Source organism: Marmota monax, unplaced genomic scaffold (assembly GCF_021218885.2).
Source record: "Marmota monax isolate L192 unplaced genomic scaffold, Marmota_monax_Labrador192_F-V1.1 WCK01_AAM20220418_F8-fsc00039, whole genome shotgun sequence".
In the NCBI taxonomy this organism is placed as follows: Eukaryota; Metazoa; Chordata; class Mammalia; order Rodentia; family Sciuridae; genus Marmota; species Marmota monax.
Window position 1 is genome coordinate 9308416 of NW_026693602.1, and position 21105 is coordinate 9329520.

The 21105-nt window shown below is 34.8% G+C and overlaps 2 long non-coding RNA genes across 2 annotated transcripts; one reads left to right on the plus strand and one right to left on the minus strand.

The window, feature by feature from the left end:
- Positions 1 to 4880: 4880 nt before the first annotated feature.
- Positions 4881 to 13814, minus strand: LOC124103125 (uncharacterized). The gene is made up of 3 exons (XR_006855100.2): positions 13703 to 13814; positions 13490 to 13600; positions 4881 to 5061 (listed from the first exon to the last, which is right to left on the minus strand). It is a non-coding gene; the product is annotated as an uncharacterized LOC124103125 (long non-coding RNA).
- Positions 13815 to 13875: 61 nt separating this feature from the next.
- On the plus strand, positions 13876 to 17317 carry LOC124103055 (uncharacterized). The gene is made up of 3 exons (XR_006855088.1): positions 13876 to 13982; positions 16388 to 16461; positions 16879 to 17317. It is a non-coding gene; the product is annotated as an uncharacterized LOC124103055 (long non-coding RNA).
- The last annotated feature ends 3788 nt before the right edge of the window (positions 17318 to 21105 follow it).

Here is a 21105-nt window from a genome sequence, read left to right on the forward strand (position 1 = left end):
TGTACATTAGGTCAAATTTGTTATTTCTGTTACTCTAATTGTTGATATCTTTAGCAATTGTTTCAACTGTTTAAACAATAATTATGTATGTTTGAATTCATAATGAGATTTGTGACTTTGTCTAAATGTCCTTGTGTTTCTGTTAACTTTTACATTTGATAATTTAATCAATATGATTAATCTATAAAAGGCAAGAATTCTCTTATCTTTAGTAGTGTTTGTCTTTTTCTTATTTAATGATTCTCTCTACATTTTGGAATTAGTTCATCTTAAAGTTTATCTTAAAGTCTTTAGTTTATCTTAAAGTCTCATGTTAATGTCTCACCTTCTTACACTTAAGAGTTGCTTGATATATATATATATATATATATATATATATATTACAAATATATATATCTTTGAAATAATTTTACTTTTACACTGTATCCTCTTGTTTTATATCTTTCTTACTAGTATAGCTATTTCCATTTTTGTTTGTTTTGATTTTATGCATGAAAATTTTTAGTTTTAATGATAACATACCATTTATATTTATTACAATATCATATACTTTAATTTAATCATACAGTATTATGCTTTCTTTCTTACTTGCCCTACTTGTTATGTTTAAAGTTATATACAATTTCTATCCTCTTAATTATTTAATGATTTGTTGTCCTAGAAATTTTAGCATCTATATTTATATATTAAGTGTCCTCTGGAAAAAATAAGAATCTCAAAATATTTTAACATAAACTAATCCTTTTAAAAATGACATGATTGTTTGCAATATTTGAATTACTTATTAAAATATTTATGTATATTTAGTTATATTGACAAAAATTGGATATGGGCATTCTGCAATTTGTTTTGATATATGTATAGATTATGAAATGATTGTCATTAATAAGTCAATTTATCTTTCCATCTGAATTATTTTACTATGTTTCTTGAAGCAATTTTTTTCCGTTACTTAATAAAATCAGGATTTGAGAGAATTATCTATTTGTTTCTAGTTTTCTTTGCTCTTCATTTCTTTTTGCATGACAGATTTTTCAGCCAGTACCATAATTTCCAGTGGCAAATAATTTTTCTCTTTCTTAGCTACATTTTGTTTCCTAAAGATACTAGGTGAACATCTTTATCTTAACCCTTTAAAGACTGCACTCAATTGTCCTCTGTCTTCAAATGCCACCAAGGAGCTACGTGCTGTTCTCTGAAAGGCAATCAGCTCTCACTGCAATGAGACAAAATCTCCAAGTGGTTTTGATTTACATCTCCCTGATTGCTAAGGATGTCAAATCTTTTTTTCATATATTATTTCATATTTTCATATATTAGCCATTTGTATTTCTTCTTTTGAGAAGTGTCTATTTAGATCTTTTGCTCATTTATTGATTTGGAAGTTGATTTTGTTGGTGTTAAGAGTTTGGGGTTCTTTATATATCCTAGACATTAATCCCCTGTTGGAATAGTAGTTGGAAAAATTGTTCTTCCATTCTGTAGGTTTTCTATTCATGTTCTTAATTGTTTAATTTACTGGAAAAGCTTTTTAATATGATGAGATTTCATCTCACTCCAGTTAGAATGGGAAACCTCAAAAAATGGTAATTGCTAGTAAAGGTGTGGGAGAAATAGAACACTCGTGCATTATTATTTTTTTTTTTTTTTTTTGTGGGGCTGCAAATTGGCACTTTGGAAAACAGTAAAGATTCCTCAAAAGACTAGGAAGGGAAACGCCATATGGCCCAGCTCTACCACTTCTTAGAATTTATCCAAAAGTTCTAAAGAGAATAAACTATAATGACACATGAATACCAATATTTATATCAGCACAACATGCAAGAGCCAAGATAAGGAACCAGCTGAGATTCCAACAGATGAATGGATAAAGAAAATGTAGTAGATATTTATAAAGGTGTTTTACTCAGCCATTCAGAGTAATAAAATTATGTCAGTTGCAGGTAATTGTATGGAACTGGAACACATGCTAAGTGAAGTAAGCCAGTCTCAGAAAGTTAAGGATCAAATGTTTTAGCTCATATGCAGTAGCCAGAGAGAGAGGGAGAGAGAGAAAGAGAAGAGAGAAATGACAAACAAAAGGGGGGGGAATCTCACCAAATAGGAGAGAAATAGAAAAAGGGGATCAAGAGTGGGGAAGGAGGAGAAGACACCAGGAAGTGCAGGGAGTAGAATCTCCCAAATCATACTCTATGCATGTACAAATGTAGCACAATGAATTATTCATACATATATGTGTGTCTGTGTGTATTTGTGTGTATATATAAAATTATAATGCACAAATTAAAATAACAATAATAGAAGGGAAATCAGTAGATCAGCAGGGAAGCTCAAGTGATCTGAGAAAGGCAAGGTCCTGGGGATGAGACTGATCATGCTGCATGTGTGTATGACATGCTACATACATGTCATAATAAATGCTACTATTATGGACAGTTACAATGTAACAATGAAGAAGTCAGTTTGCTTTCTTTGACCATGTCTCCTTACTGTTTCATTTATGTTTTTGGTTTTCTTTGGTGGTCTGCATTTTCACTATGCTCTGTGTACACCTGTTTTTCTTTTTTCTGATCCACTTAGAATTTTGCTGTCATTCTTGAGGCTGAGGAAAAATGTCTTCCTTTAGTTTGGGGATGTATCAGTCAACACAACTTCACATATTTTTACTGCCTCATACTCTCATTTTCTGTCTAAAGCACAAATGAAATATATATTAGATGATTTTCATCTATCCTCTATGGGCCTTTACACCTTATGTTTTCCATCTGTTTACCGCACTCTGCTACATACTAATGTGTTTCTTTTTTTTCTTTAGTTTTATTATCTATATGCTCACTTTCTTTTCTTTATGTCTAATTTGCAATTAAATATTGTCTTATTTTTATAGTTTTACTTTTTAGAAATTCTTCTTAGTTCTTTTGGCAAAATCATGTGTAATACAGATTATTATTATTTTTCTAAAATATGCTGGCCTATTTGTTTTCTGTTTTATCACTTGAATACTGAATGTCTTTGAACGACTTTAGGGTTCTAATTCTTTTTTCCAATGTTTCTTCTTGTCCTCCCACATTGTTCTTTGATTCCTTATTTAGTGGCAGTTTTAGAAAGATTTTTTTTCCGTTCCTTTCCTGAATAATTCATCTATTTAAATTATTTTCAACCTGAGTTACAGGTCTGTATTATGAAATTTGCCTAGAGGAACAGTTAGTTATTCTATAATCGCTGTACAGTAAACCCTTCACACAGATCGTGATTGTGTAGACTGGGACTGCACCTTGTGAGTAAAGATGCCTTTATTGTCCTCAAAGAATCCCTGTGTGCTATCACTTTCATGATTGAACATTTCCCATTACAATTAAGTATGCACTGGGCTTGGGTTTGTTTTGCCCTAGGCTCATAAGGCAATGAAACTTGAGTTTCTTATCTATTTGAGGACCAAGAATAGGGTATTCTTACTTAAAACTATTTTGAAGGAGGTGTATGCTGCTGTACTGAAAATATTTGTATTCTGTATTGTGTTTAAATCAAGTTATAACACAGAAATTCTTCTATCAAATATAAATGTTTTATAGTCAGCTACTAAAAAAAAAAGAGTAATCTGACTCTTTATTTCCAAAATCTATTTCTGTTTCCATGCATTACTGCATCAGTGACAAAGGAATGCAACCGTCCTGATGATTATACTTGAAGCTCAATGGCCTCAGGTTAGTTGTAAGATTACAGTGTCATGTTGGAAAAATCACAGAGGCTGCCATGTGACATTATGGAAATGATACAGAGATAGAAGCTGTGGTGGAATACACCATGAATCACAGGTCCTGAAAACCTAAGAGCATGAGTTACCCAGCGTCTAGGTAAAGCCCTGACTGTTGGACCCCATCCCTGGAATTCTGTGTGCATTAGTATCAAGTGAAGTTCACAACTGTATTTTTAACAAATTTTCAAGATTGACTGATCACTGGAATAATACAATGTCTTTTGGGGCACTGATTTTAACGCGACACAGTAGGGAACACTGAGCCTCGTGCCTAATCGTGAGTACCATCCAGTAGATACACTATTGGGAGGACATGCTGATAAACTAGAGAGTGGGCAACAAATTGGGGCTAATGCACCCCCTGATTCAAACTGAAAAACTGCTGCAGGTTTACAAGAATTACAGTAATAATAGGTTTATTTCAGATTAAAAGTGCTGAAAATCAACCATAGCTTTGTAGTCACATGCAGGTGGCTACACATATGCACTCTGATTTCTTTTATAAATAAATATAGTTAATTCTGTATTCATGAGTCGGCATCTACTCTGGAGAATTGGTCTCTGGTTTCCTGGCAAACTCCAGAAAGCTTTACATAAGGAACCTCTTGCTCTGTCCGCCCTGTTGGCGACTCCCCTGTCCTTTGCTCTCTCTTTTCTGTCTCCCCTGTACCTCAACACCACAGATTAGCTCTTCCATTACTATGGACACATGTTTCCTAGAAATGCAGGAACACCACCTACAAAGGGCCGGCTTTACAGAAGTGAGACAAGAAAAACCATAACCCCTTCTGTTTCAGCCAGCTTTTTCATTTCTATGACGAAAAGACCTGACACAAACAATTTTAGAGGAAAAAAAAAAGTCCATTTTGGAGCTTATAGTTTTAGAGATCTAAGTCTACAGGTGACCAAATATGGGAAAGCTGCCAGTGCCTGGCCAGGGAGTCCTATTCCTGCCCAGGAGGGTATAAGTTACCAGAGAAAATAAGTCAGAAATAATTAGTGAACAACAACAACAACAATAACAAAAAGAAAAAAAAGAAAAAACTCAGTTTGAAAGATAGTTTTGAAAGCAGAGCGCCTGATAGATCTAGCCTACACAGGAACTGGAGCTGGACACTTAGAATATGGCTCCCGTGGTTTATTTAAGGGGGTATATTAAAGGCAGGGGTAAGGTCTCAGGGGTGGAGTCTTGTTTCATTTTGTCTTGCAGTCAGCAGGTTGATTGGCATCTTGGCAGGTCACACCCATCTCTGAGAGGCTGTTAGACTGTAGCAGGTCACCCAATCTCCTCTGTTGTGTGGGACCTGGGGCAGAGCAGAATAGGGCTCACAAAGTGTTTGGGTGGTCTTGGCTAGAGGAAATTTCCACTGGAAGGTCCCAGAAACCAGATTCTCCTATTCACTGGCTGTGATGCCAATGTAGTCCACACACAGCCCACAGATGGCTCTCGACAACCAATTCACTCCATTCTTCAAGGCTCTAATATAGGAAGAACATCATGGAAGAAGGGCGTGACTGAGAAAAGTAGCTGGGGACATCACCAGGAAGCAGAACAAGAGAGAGGGAATGTTCCTCACTAGAGACAAAATATAAACCCCAAAGTCACTCCCCAGTCACTCACCTCTTCCACTCACACCATCCAGTTAATCCCTGTCAAGGAATTCATGCACTGATTGGGTCAAGGCTCTCACAACCCAATCATTTCACCTCTAAACATTCCTTCATTGTCTCACACATGAGCTTTTGGGAGACACCTGACACCCAAACCATAACAACTCTACTGGAGTGTTTCAAAGGAAGGCGCACATTCATTCCATAATTCTTGAAAGCACACATTGCATAGTTCCTATAGCCTTATGGATCACATGTGCTAAAGGCAGAAAGAATGCCACAAAGAGAAAACCTAACATTTAAGTTTGAAAGGTGAATACATAAACTCTTGGAACTCAGTGGAAAACCTTCCTGAGAAATCATTCATTCTAATCCTCCGGTCCAATGCTAGGGTGCTGCTTGGCCTCAGGATTTGGAATACCTCCAGTTTTTTACCCACAGTTGAATTAATCTATACTTTCTATTTTAAGATCTACATGGATTCTCCTTGCAGACAAGAGTTTGATGAAGGTAGAGGCAAATAGGCAAAAATTAAAGAAAAGTATAGATCTGAAATTCATTTACTGTGAAAATAATGAAATCTAATCTATCCATACATTTGAACAAATTTTGCAAAAAATAAGAATTTAATTTTCAATAAACATTGTTTTCTTTAATTATAATTATGTTCAATTGATTTTTAAGGAATTTTTCTATTTTTAAGGAATAAACATGTAGGTATATTATAGAAATAAACGGACTTGCCATTCTTATCTGCATTGAGAACAATCATGGACTGCTTATTCAGAGATTTCTATAGCAAGGGAGTCAGCCATCATCGCCTGGGTTTGGCAGATGTAAAAACAGAGGAGTGAGAGAGTTTGTTCATTGAAAATTAAAACATTGTGCTGGACTGGATCAGGTTAGGAAATAGAACAGATAGAAGAGAGAAAAGAGTCCAGGACCAAGATGGGAAGCCTGTCAACATTTAGAAGTTTCATTGATGAAAAAGATTCATTTGAGAAAGAAGAGTCTGGTAGAAAGGCACTGATGCCTCTCTGAATTGCTTGGACTCACCTTTAAGCAAAGGGATCTCTTGTTTGAATCAAACATTTCAATGGGTCTTCTCCATTCAAAGTGAAAATCAAGATCCTATTCAGGAATGTTCAATAGGGTGCTAACTGCTCTGCATAATAATATAAAAAGATTTCTTTATTGTGTGCCTGGTAATAGGTAACATCTTTCAAATGTGATTGCCTTTAGGAGCTTTTTCCCCTTGATATAGATTTGTACTTTGTTTCCTGTATAAATTGTTATTAGAAGCAATTGTATTCTCTCTGGGGAACTAAGATCAGATCCATAGGAAAAGGGGCTCATATTATTTGGGCACAGTGTAGTTGACCGGACTGGTAATGTCAAAGCATTCTGGACTTTTCTCCTGTATTTCTTATATGATAGCAATCCAGATTAAGTAACTCAAGCTTTGCAAAATGCACTATTGTTAGCATTTCCTCATAGTGAGCTTTTTTCTATTGAAAGAAATGACTGTTCTACCTGTCAAATAAAAGAGATAATTACCATTCAGAGTATGCTGTCTTGATGGGAGAGGTATGTGGTAATGAAGTGGTACATACAGGGGTAGAAGCATTGGGGAAGGAAACATCATTGGGTGGGGCTGCAGACAGACAGTGAGGGTAGAACATTGCTTTCCCAGATGCCCTGACTTCCACACTCAGGTCTAACTAGGAAAATGAGTTAGAGATGCACATGGAGACAATGTTCTTGGCAGAGACACTGGTACAAACAGTTTCTACAGGCAACTGTGATTACAGGGTTGTGCAGATGAGGACTGTGGGCTGCAGCTAGGGGACTAGGAGGTCTAGAAGTTCAGTTAGATCAAGGAAGGAGAGAAATTTAGTTAATCAGGGGCAAGTTAGCAGGTGTTTCATCCTGTTTGGTCAGGGGAACCAAACAGTTCAACTCATCATTTATGAGGCAAAAAATAATAGTTTAAAAATCTGGCCTTCTAATAGAAAAACAATGGGAAGACTCCCAAGTCTTACCTAAGCAATACAGAGGAAGGGGGCCCTGGCTATACTATAAACTATTTCTGGAATATAAACAGTGGAGAGGGTTTCTCTGTCATTGCTTTTCGGAATCATAGGGCAAAAGTAAAATTCAAAATTGTTGTAGGGAAAAAAGACAAAACTGAGCAATGTAAATAGCGTTTTACAAAGACTCAAATTCCTATAGAAGGACCCAAACTGCTATATTTTGGTGAGAGACAAGGGCTATGAATCTCAGAAAGGGGAATGTTAATAGATGAAAGAACTATACAGAATAAAAGGAAAAATTAACGAGTGGCATGGAATTTACAAAATGAGAAGAAGAAATGACTAGATAAAAGAAACATGAATTTGAAGATTTCAGAAGTAAAGCAAATGTGATTTATAAAACTCAGCTTTGGAGTCAGGAGAATGATTTTTTGATTGAAGACAAGTTTGTTGAATGGAATATAACTATATCTATCTATCTATCTATCTATATGGATATATCTCTATATATCTATATATCCCTATATCACTGTATCTCTATATCTCTCTATATCTATCTATATCTATTTCTATCTATCTCTATAGCTCTGTATATATCTATATATATATTCCTATATATCTCTCTGTATATTTATATATCTATATATCTATATCTCTCTATATCTATATATCTCTCTATATATCTATATACCTATATATATATTTATATATCTACATATCTCTCTATATATCTATATCTACATCTATCTCTATATCTATATATATCTATATATATCTATATCTCTCTATATATCTATATATACCTATATCTCTCTATATATCTCTATATATCAATATCTATACCTATATCTATCTATATCTATATCCATCTATATTTATCTCTATATATCTATATCTATATCTATCTCTCTCTCTCTATATATATATATATCTATCTCTCTCTATATATATATCTATAGATATATAGATATATATATATAGAGAGAGATAGATAGATATAGATATAGATATATATATATATATATATATAGATAGATATATAGATAGATAGATAGATAGATATATATATATAGAGAGAGAGAGATAGATATAGATATAGATATAGATATACATGTATCTCTATACTTATATCTATAACTATATGTAATGTGTGTCTCCAGGGCAGGCTCTGGTAAGTCAAGATAGCCAACAGCTCCAGTGCATCTGTGGGGGCATTCTCCACCCTTACCTAAACACTATGTTAAAATAACCAAGCTTCTTTCTTGTCCTGTCTTGTGTCCATTATGGTTCAGCAGGGAAGCTACACTCATACATCCACTCCACAGCTAAGGAAGCTGTGGGCATTAAGAAAATTGTTGGTTATCAGGAAGAAAAGAGTGTCCCAGACCAGACATCATTTCATTGGCAGACATCATTTCAGTTTACAACTCATGCATGGGTTTTCAAATGGCCCCACCCCATATAAGAGAATCATAAGACTAATCCTGCAATGAAGGAAGAAAGCTGGTAATATGTAATGGATGGATGCAATGTTTGCTTGGTGCACAAATGATTAATCCTGCTCTCCTTCCTGCAGCCAGAGTTTATGCAGATACTTTCCAAGTGAGAGTAGTACATTCTGTTCTGTCAGAGAATCATGCTCAAAGATCAGGATCTCTTTTTATGAAGTGTGTGTGTTGTTTTTTTTTTTTTTCTCACTCTCAAGGGTGGTGCTCAGAAGTCTCTTAGGTCTAAATATAACTTATTTTGGCCTGTGTACCAAAAGGACACATACTTTTGCTGCACTTGTCTGAAGTACAGAGAAAGAACAGGGAGCAAATATTCTTAGTACAGACTCAGGAAGGAGAATAATGGCCGACACAAAGCAACAAACATTTGGCATTAATCTTGTTGCACAGAAATGATGAGGCCCCTCCTTGGGGATGACAGTGCTGTTGTCCCCTGAGGAGGTCCCTGGTTCATGGCGTCCTGGGGTCAGTCCTCTCTCTGCTCTCTAGAGGTCAGACTTTTTTTTTCCCCCTTCCTTTCCCTTGGCAACAGAAAATTAGATAAAATTAGATAATAAGCCTTTCTGGATGTTAAGTGTGCAGGTCTCTCAGCACTGCAGAGTAAGGATCATTTCAACTGTCAAATAGTCACAACTGCTTTTTAGGCCAAATTAGCACTATCCACTAAAATATCATGTAGCAAACTTAAGCAACTGAAAAATGATCCATATTTTTAAAAAATGGAAAAAAAAACAGGTAAAATCAGCACAGCAGAGATCTTTTTAAAATCCATGTATATAGAATATTATATTTCACAGTAAATCTAAAAAGAGTAATTAATATTTATTTTGTCATTTTCAGCTAAATCTTCAAAGACCAGTGTGTATTTCATATATACAGTGCATGTCAGTTATGATGCTAAATTTCCAAGGGTTTAATGAAAGAAAACATGACCTTTCTAAACAAGCATGTTGTACATAACTCCAAATATTTAGTATGTTTTAAAATAAAAACTTTAGTTAATTTAGATAAAATTAAATTCATGTTTTCATTCACACTTAGCCACATCTCATTCTCAATAGCCCTGTATAGCCGCTGGCTTTACCACATGGTGTACGCGCCACACTGAAGTGTACACACCCAGTGGCTTCTTGAATTGTAGTGCTGCTTTCTGAAAACATTTAGGTGCTTATTTACTTGAGTTACTTATTTGGAGGAGTTCATAGTCACAGACCATTGTTAAACATGCTTTTATCTACTCTTCATACTCCTAGCTTCTTTTCACTAAGGCATTTTTTTCCAAGGGAAGACTTCTGCAGGATGCACCTGAATCCCCTCACATGTTTTCTGCAGTTGTGGCAGCTACAGCCTTCATTTGACTCTCACAGCAAGGTATAGCCTAATCTAGCTTCATCAATCATAGGTCTTCTCAGTCTTGTCTTCATCGAAGTTGGAGAGAAGGAAAGGCTCCCTTTTCAACATTGCAAGTCTCTGGGTTTCCAGTTTCTTTCTATTTTCTTTGCTTCTGCTTGATACCATTAAAATATTTCAGAGCTCGTCTCATTCTGATAGTAATTGTTCAACTATAGCCAAAACATACCATCAATATGTTGTTTTCCAATGTCTTTTTTAGATAGGTTGAGTTTGTGAAATATATTTTCTATCTTATACCAAGTAGAAATTTAACTGTTTTGCCATGCCATAATATGGATTGCCAACCTTCGAGTTTATCATAAGTTTCCAGCAGCCTGTGTCCAGCCAATCTATAGCAAATGTGATATATGTTAATTTAACTGTCTTGTTTATAACAATTTCTACATTCCTCAGTGGCTGAGTAGGCTCATTTATGCTGTGTGAGCAGCACAGCAGTATCTCATTGGGCTAAAATAAAGTCTTCTATTAAGCTTATGCTACTACTCTGACAAGTCTGTTTATATGTTCTGTTTTTCACACCTATTTAAGGATATAGGCTGAAGCAGTATCACTAGTTAGATGTCATGCCAGAGGAAAAGAACACTCTAAGAGTGTCTGAAGCCAGTAATTAAATACCCTGACTAGTAAATGTCACTGATTATATCTGTTCACGATACTTTTGGAAGAACAAGTTTTCCTGTGGGTGATCCTAACATATGACCCATGAGGAAGAGAGCTAGAAATACTTGTTCATCGACATCAGTAATAACACTCATGGAAATGATGGTAACAGAATTCAGGAAGGAAAAGGAAACAAGTGCTATAACCTCAATTATTATGGGAAGATGGTTAAGAACACAGACCTTAATAGAGTAGACTAGACTAGATGGGCTAAGTTTCCAATATGTGGGCGTGCTACCTGAGAATATAGAGGTAAAGGCTGGGAAAAGGCACCGAACAAGCAAGATAATACCGACTCTTCTCTGCCACACACTCCTGAACTGGGGAATCCCTGAGGACATGGGTGAACAAGTACCTTCACCTAGAAGGGATTAACATAAATAACATCAGTAGGTGATTTCTAGCATTCAGTTGGTAAAGAATAATCTTTCCTGCTATAGAGTTTCTTAAGGAAGTTATTTGAGATTGAAAGGGAACAACTAAAGGCCTATTGAGGTGGTCTGTGTGGAGGACATCAGTGGACTGTCATAAGCGGTGGGAGGAAGCACGGAAGATCCACAGGGTTTTGTTCAGTGCTTAGGGATAAGAAGCGTGCATGAAATTAGCTGATTCTAAGGTTCAAAATAATATTGGTAGGAAGTAAGCAAGTTGTATCTACAAAAATCATACACATGAATCATCTTGGCTTCAGTTCCTGATACCTTTGAGGAGATCAAACTGCAGGCTCCCCATATTGATCTCCTGTATAGGTTTTAGAAAAGAAAAATTCAACTATAGTGATTTTTTTTTTTCTTTTCTTGTTAACATTCTATACACAAAGATCTTATTGATCTCATCCATCAGGTAATTATTTTTTATCAGGTAAGTTCCAGAACTCAATCAATATCACATGACAATTCATGGGTGACTTTGACCATGAGGCTCTTCCTGGCATCCCCAGGCTGAGAACCATGGAGGTCTGGACTCCCTCAGCTTCACAGGCCTGCAAGACTTGCCCCTACTTCTTTTTGAGCTGCTGCTTTCAACACAGTAGCTGTTTTAGAAGAAAAGGCGGATCAGACTGTCTCTGTCCCTGTGAAGACAGAGACATTTTAATGCAGCAAAGGCCAAAGAACTGGAAGTTCCCCACAAATGTTTGCTTAATCTCATCTCCTCTTCTCTGCCCCCCACCCCCACTTTCCATTCCATTCCCAACATGCTGGCTTCCATATTTTTCTTCAGAAAGACTCAGGGACTTTGCACTGACCTTTCCATTGTCCAGGAATGTCCCTTGCTGAGCATTCTGTAAAACCAACTACCACATGCATTTCAAGTCTTTACTTAAAATCATCCAACACAATTTAAACTGCAATGTTTACCACCTGGATCACAATTCCTCTGTCCTACTTTTTTCCTTACATGCAATATAATTATCTTCTTTTATTATATGAGCACAGTATGATTTCCTTGCTATAGAATAAGCTTCACAAGAGCGGTTATTTTTACATTTTTGCCCTGCCATACCTTTCTGTCCAGGAACCGGAAACAGTGATCAGCACTAACATTTATGTGCAGAATGAATGACAATATTTTGACATCTGTTTGCATATCCATTTCCCAACTAGACTTGATCTGGGGACAGTATTAAACCTTACTTATTTTAACTTTTAGGTGGGCTAAGAAGAGGTCAAAGGGAAGATGAATGAGGCCAAAATATCTGAAATGGCTTGTAAAGTGTGTGATACACTTTTCATTTTGCATGTTTGGAAAACAGATTTTTACCTGAAATGGCTTGTAAAGTATGTGATACACTTTTCATTTTGCATGTTTGGAAAACAGATTTTTTATAAAGTATAATAATTGTAAAGTACATTTTAATTACCAACTTCTAGTAAAACTGAAACTTAGGACAGTTTTTGAAAAGCACAATTTATATTTTATGTAAAATTGAGAGGTTCAGCAAGAGAACACAATTGGTTCGACCAATTTACCTTATCTACAAGTGGACAGTTTGTATTTGTCAAACTGCCTAAGTAAATTTGTAATCCAAGTTCAAATTATATGTTTTTACTATTTTGTATAGCTGCTAAGTAGTGTAAAATAATTTGCTTTAGAATTGTTTTCAGAAAATCCTAATACAGATATTTAATTTATTTTCATTTTCTTTCTCTTTTTCTTTTATTATGTGTTTTCTCTTTTTCTGCTTCTTTCTATCTCCTGATATTATATTCTCCCTCTCTCTCCCCCACATCCATGAAAATTTTGCCAATTGACTTTATACAAAGTAAAAAAAAAAAAAAAGTAATTCAATGGAGAAATGATGATTTTTTTTCAACAAATGATTCTGGAACACCTGAATTTTCACATAAAAAAGAAAATTCACTCTGTACCTCAAAATTCACACAATATTAATTCAAATACGATTATATACTCAAAGGTAAAAATATTAAAAAATTAGCAGAAAACTTAGAAGATTCTGATAAAATATGAAGATATAGAATGAGAAGAAATACTTGCAAGTCACATACCTGATAAACAGCTCACATGTAGAATATATAAAGAAGTCTAAATGTCAATAATAAGAAAACACAAAGTGAAATAAAATAATAATCTTCTTTTCCAAAACATTTGGCTAGACACTGCAACAAAGAAGACAGAAATCAATATCTTTGATTACCTGTTCACTATTACTAATCACTAGAGAAATCAAGTTACAAAAACACTGAAATAATACTACAAACCCATTAGAATGAGGAGAAAAATGTCTGACAGTATCTACTGTCAAGTAGATCAGTATTGTAAACAATTGGAACATGGATGCATTAAAGGCTTTGGGTGGAGCTAGCTTTTCCTGGAACTTTTCACCTTTGGACTGATTTTCATCAAAGTTGAACCTTAGACACTGTCTGAAGTTCAAGCAGTTATGTTGTCAGCACTCTTACTGGATGGCTAGCATGATTAGGCCAGTGGCATTGACCAGATAGGGTCAGGGAGGAGGGAATCAGATGACTGCCTGACCAGGTATGTCTCCATTTGAACACTATTCTCAATGTTGGAAAAATTCCTCCCCTTTTATTATAACTGTATTAAGTTCAAGTCAGTTACAAGGTGGTTTTTGCTTGTGTGCTTTTTCTGTTCTTTTTCTTTTTAAAGGAAGTTTAAGATTATCTTGTAAGAGCAATCTTTGTTGTAAGGCTTGTTAGCGTTGCATATGTGCTAAGATGGCCTTGTTCCTGCAGCTCCCTGGCACAGAGTTGCAAATTTGCATCAAATGGTGCACTAAGAGACACATCGTGTAGATGTTGGAGTTAGCTTTATGGCTATCATCAATCCTTTAGCCACGATATGTCTCTTAGCATATACTACAAAGCTCTCACAGAGTAGCCAATATGGAGATAAATATGCACTCACTGTGCCCTGCAGAAATCTACTCCTAGATATTTTCAAAAGAAATAAAATCTATATTCAAATGGCTATCTGTATGCATATAACCACTTTATTCAGAATCACCAACAAGTAGAAACAATCCAAATGTTCTTCACCTGGGGAATGGATTAAAAAAAAAAAAAGTGGTGTTACGTTCATAATGAAATGCTACTTAGTAATGGAAAGGAGAAAAATATTGATACACAAAATAAATTACCCAGAGCCATAGATTGCAGATGTTTTCTGAGGAAAAAAAAGTGTCTCTTATATCTCATTATGGTAAAGTAATAATTCTTTTAATCTCTAATTTAGAAAACAAGGATTCTGAAGTTTTCAAAATACTCCAGAAGAGAGAATGTCATTTACTATGTTACACACCTTAGTTGCTTAGGAAGAGGAAACTCAACCAGAAAATTTATGCTAATTTGACAACTTATGTGAATCTAAGTTGAATATTTTTCAGTTTTCAAGGGTTAATTAGCATTCTGCTTTAAGTCTGTCTCTTATTTATTTGGGTAGTATAACTTGGTACCAAAATTAAATCATGACTATAAGACTAACTTCTAGTTGAGATAAACATGCAAACTAGGACCCTGTTCATTTCATGTATCAGATGTGGTTTATACCCACGATTAGGATCTTCAATTACCATCCAGAACATAATAAACCACTGTAATAGTAATGGCATTCACCCTTAAAAGCCCTTATATCTCTTTCTTCTTAGATAAATGTCACCAGCTGACTAGGCTGGCAACTAAAAAACCACACAAACACAGAAATACCTTTTTCAGGGGTCAAGGATGAGTCGGAAATGTCAGGTGTCAGCTCCCACGCTTGAAGGCAAGGAGAGCAAGAGAGGCAAGAGGCGCGAGAGAGTACACCCTGAACCCCTCTGTTTATTTAGGGGAAAGACATTCTATAGAAAGTTCCATCCAAATAAGGCAAGGGATTGGGTTTTGAAGGGTGCAGTCTTGCTTGGTCAAGTCTTGCTGTCAGCAGACTGACTGACATCTTGGAAAGCCCTGCCCATCTCAGGTGGTGTGTGGGATCACAGGTAGAGCAAGAGAAAAGGCGCACATACCTCGCACAGCCCAATTAGGCAGTAACATCAGGCCAATCCCCTCATACACTCAAATGGGCATAGCTCTCACACAAGCCCATGGATGGATTGTGACAGATAAAGAATTGTTTCCTTGTATCCTCACCAATTGATGGGGACAAGGAAACATCCAGTGTCTACCAGGTATAAGGTTCTATGTCAGAGGGATTAGCATTACCTAATACAATCTAATAACACCTTTATGTAATAAATTTACTTTTTATTTTTAACTCTAGAAAGGGAAGTTCAGAGATCTTTATTGAGCTGGCCAGCACCCTGACAGAGTAGGTTCCTGGCCAGGAGGCGTGAGCTGCCTGGGAAAATGAAAAAAGTCTGAAAAAAGAAACAAAGCCAAAGATTAGATTTTACAAATAATGCTATAATAGAAACTCTGTAAAAAAATAAATAAATAAATAAAAATAAAAGGGCTGAGCGACAGATGGGTCTTCCTGTCCTGATAGGAACTGGAACTGAACAACAGAAAAAGGCCCCAATTCTTTTTTTAAGGGGGAGAACATCAAAGACAGGAATAAGGTTGCATTGGGAGGAGTCTTGGTGCTTGCTTCTCAGTGTGGCAGGGTTGCAGTAAACAGGTTGATGGCATTTGGCATGCATGCTACACCCATCTCTGGGAGGCTGCCTGGCTCCAGCAGGCCACTCCAGTCTCCGGAGCTGAACCTGAACTTTAGCTGTGAGCGAGGACAGAGCGCTAGGTGAATGAGGCATTCTCCAACCCGTGGATTCCGCCTTGAAGTTCCCCAAATCAGCCTTCCCTGCCTAATGAATGACTCAAGCATCACTCAGTTCACCCATGGCTCATAGGTGGCTTCCCGCAGAACTTATGTTTCCCAAATAAAGGTCAGAACTTAAAATTGACACTATTTTTTTGCTCATATCTTAGAACCTGTACCAGAACTTGAAGACACTGGAGAAGACTGGCTCAATTTCTGAGCAAGCCAACGTAGTCAAACTTAGGTAAACCCAGGAGGACTGGTTCCAGAGTGGGCTAGGAGAAACTTCTGACAACCCAGGCATTTATACGTAACAGGAAAAGCTGTTAATTCTTTTTCGCTAAATTGTAATTATAAAAACTAGGCATAGTTTATTTAATCTATGGGATATTTATAATACATATGTACACATATACTTTATATATAATACATAAGAACACATTATATAAACATATACATAAGTACACACATATACATTTTAAGATAGAACACTTTTAAACACTAATTTCCAAGCCAACTCTTTTATGCACTGGATGAATTTCAACAAAAAGTTTGAGTAATTATGAGTAATTAATGCAAAAACTTATTTAATTTTAGAGAATATTCTATTTTTTAAGTTTTGTTTCACCACATATTGCTGATGTCTGTCTCTTTTTCATAGTGAAAGACCGAACTGGCTGCCAAGACAAAGAAGAGAGATTACAGACAGAAAAAAAGAGTCTTTATCGTCTTATAAACAGCATTTATAAGCCTAAGTTTTAACATTAGAATAGAGTAATTACCTACTGGGCATGGGAAGGAGTAATAAAATATGTCAAATGATAATGATAAGTGATTACAACTCCCTTTAAGCGTTTTTTATAGTCTGATTTAGCTAGTTTGACTTTTTATGAAACTATTCAAAATTGAAGGTTGAATCAGACTATTTAAGAAGGTAGCTTGAAATTAAGGTTCTTTAACTAGTATATGTGGGTCCAACACATAGTTAAGATTTTTTATATATTATGCTTATGTGTAGATTTATTCTTGACTTGAAAACATGTGAGAGCAAGTGATCCCCTCTTTATAAAGCCACATCTCTTGTATTAACAAAATTTAGTAAGAACAATGTAACAGGAATTGTAACAATTATAAAAAAATTATTATCTTATTTCATAATCACATCAGCCTTATGGGTATGTACTAGTTGAATTCAATTTATAGATAAATGGAAGTTTAGTTTGGTTACATCATTTACATAATAGAAATTGAATTCAAATTTGGTATCAGCTTGACTCTAGCACATGCATTCCTTGACTCTTTCATTTCTCAAGTACAATCCAGCTCACCCAAAGACACTTTTTATCATAAGTTTTTGGAAATTATTCTATTTAGACATGTTTGCCAAATGTGTAATTGTTTGATTTCACAAACCAGGTATTTTACAGATTGCCAAAAACTCAACATACAATTGTTGTTTGGACAAAATAATTACTCCCTATTCTATAATTTTAATGACAAGGCAACTTATGGCTGCAAAGATGTTGAAATCGTTTTCTACATTCACAGAGTGAATTATGGAGCTGAGCTTAGAATCTGAATTTCTTACCTTAACCAGGTATATTCCAGTTAACTACTACTTAATTTAAAAGGATAAAAATATTTTATAAAGTTAAATTGGAATTGGGAAGGTGAGTGACAAATCTCTATTTTGACTAAAAAATAGCACTTTATAGATTAGAACATCAAAAGAGATATGGATCCCAGTGACTCAGGAGGCTGAGGCAGGAGGATTACAAGTTCAAAACCAGTCACACCAACTTAGCGAGGACCTTAGCAACTCATTGAAACCCTGTCTCTAAATAAAATATAATTTTAAAAAGGCTGAGAATATGGCTTAATGGTAAAGCGCCCCTGGATTCCATTCCTGGTTAAAAAGAAAAAAAGAGAGAGAGAGAAAAGAAAAAAGAAAGAAAGTAAAAAGAGAGGAAGAGGCATGGCATATAATATCTTATGGTTCCTTGAGAGGATCTGACCTAGGGTGCTTGTAGCTAAAAGATACTAGTCCAAAGGCCTTGGCAAAATGAGTTAATAGGATACCCAGCACCCACTTTACCCTAGTGCTTAGAGGATCAGAATCTCAGTACACCTCTAGTCAGGCTGATGCACATTCAGCATGTTTTCTATACAGGCACACTGTTTATTAAAATAATGCAGGGTCTGAGGCTGAGGCTGGGGCTCAATGGCAGAGCACTTGCCTAGCACATGAAAGGTTCTGGGTTCGATCCTCAGCACCACATAAAAATAAACAAATAAAAATAAAGGCATGCTACCCATCTATAACCACAAAAAAACCCATTTTTTAAAATAATGCAATATTTCTATTTCCTTTGGTAAACTCCTGGTTCCCCAGTGCACTGAGTGTGCCTCCTTCTCTGGACTGTCTCAGTCCAGCGTCTCTGGACTACCCCAACTTAGTGCAGCCAAAGGGGAGGTGGTGGGTGGCAGGATACCCCCAAGAACCGCTTTTCTGCAGTTCTTCTGCTATGACCTAGTAGTTAGTGTGTCCTGGTGCATCAGCTAGAAAGTGCATCTAGGAATTTCACTTTAATGCTGTTTTTATTTTCCTTTCAAATTGTTGTTTACTTCAACTCCTTGTTAGACATTCTAAGGTAATTAAATGTTATTTGAATTCATTAGTGAACCATTGAGTTTCTTTTAATAATAGTGTAATATATATATAAAACATGAGGCATATTTCTTTAAATCAAGTATTATGATAGAATTTACTACAGATATAATCAGTGGTGGGAAGCTGAGAGTGTTTTCTATTCTTAACTCACTCCATGGAGACCAAGAGCCCTCCACCATTACATTGCTTTAAGTCTAAAATGGGGTAACGATCCTAATTTTCCCTCTTCAAGCCCGCACCTACTGTACCTAATAACTTCTTATCCAGAAAATCTACACGATAATCAACACTTTTAATCTAAATATAATCTTGTCAATAATTTTCTTTTTATTTTGTTATTAAAAATCAATAGTAATTTGTACTTCCTCTCAAGGAAAATACATTATATGATCTGTAATATATTTATATTCTATATAATATATATTATAAATACAATCTTCTCTGGGAAAGGTACAATATTGATAATATTCTTTAGAGATTATTTCAGAAGAAACTTCATTATATTTAGAAGTTTATATTTCTCAGAATGTGAACCTATGGTTTTTACAAGTCAAAGTAATGTATTCACTTTTGCATCAAATGTTTTGTGCTACATGAAAAAGTGAACAAATTATGCATGTTAGGATAGATGTAGCACAGTTAGCAATCATTTTGTAAATTATTTTTATGGAAGGCTATTCTGAATAATGTTAGGATAAAACTAGTGATACTAATATCCACTGGGCAAAATAGATCAAGTTTTACATAGTGTGTTGTGTTGCCTATTTTTATAAATACCAATATTAAAATGTAATGTCAGTATATTCTGGGTTTTTGAGCATATGAGAAAAAAATGTTAATATTCATGAAATGTCTCTGTTTTAATTATGGTATGTTAATATATTTCATAGAAAAGGACATGGAGTTTTTGCAACTGTAGTTGTTTTAAATGTTATTTGGACAAAATAACATTTGTGGTCTTCCAGTCAAGCATGATAAATGTTTGACAGTTTTCAGGGTCTGAGCTGATAAAGTTGTTTACATAACAGAAAATGTGATTTAAAATAAAGAAATATCCTCAATTAAAAATTAAGAATAACAAACAAAAAACTACATATTGCAAAATGAACTGAAGAAGATTGAACATGTAGAAAAATCATTACAGCAAAATAGATAATAGAAAACTATAAAAGGAGATTTTTTTCAATTAATCATTAGATGAACTTACTTTTTGAGAATTAAAATATAATGTAATTTTTAAAAATCTATATTTTTTCCTAAATATAAACAAAACTGGAGTATTTTTTTCTTAATTTTCAACATTCCAGAATTTTACAAAAAATAAAAACTGAAATATTTTGAACTACCTTTCAAGAGATAACTTATGTGACTTCTGGAGAAGTAATAAAGAATAATTAAAGATTATCATTATTGTTCTGTAATAATTTACACCAACAAGTGAAAATAGTCTTTTATTTTCTCTTCTACTCTTAATGTATTTAATACTTTATTCATATTAAATGTCATTCTTCTTCTAAAAGAAATGTGTATATTTTATAAGGTTGAATGTCAATATAATTTGCATAAATAATTATAATCAAAATTAGATATTTTATTTTGGTTTTCACTTAAAACTATGTGGACAAATAAATTTAGCTATAAAAACAACTTAAATTAGTGAAGTGAAATATGTCATCTATCTCAAGAACACTTTTCAATATTTTAAAGAACATGTGCTATTTTGAAATAACATTTAGGAAATATATGTCTAAAAGACAAATAATAGGGCTGAGGTTGTAGCTAAGTGTTAGAGCACATGCTTAGCATGTGTTGAGATATAGGGTGCAATTTCTAGCACCACCCTTGGAAAGTGATATTATATGCTAAAGACCATCAAATATCAAACAAACTCCAATGAAATGCAAATGTTTTATTTATTGTCTTCTAATGAGTTAGCTATATGTATAAACTGAGGGAACTTCTTTTTTATTCAATGTTGTAATTATCCTATTACAATTATATTATCCTGAGTCATTGTAAAATCCTGTATGCAAATATTGGCATGTTAGAATGTTTTATTGTTGGTAAACAAACCCTAATTTAAGTCATTATAAGGAAGATCATTGGTTTGTGTCCCTGTACATACAGGCACAAATCACATCTTCCATGATGGCAGCCTCATTAACAGGTTCATCCTTGCTCCGAGAACCTTTCACAGATGGCCTGTGACTGAAATGG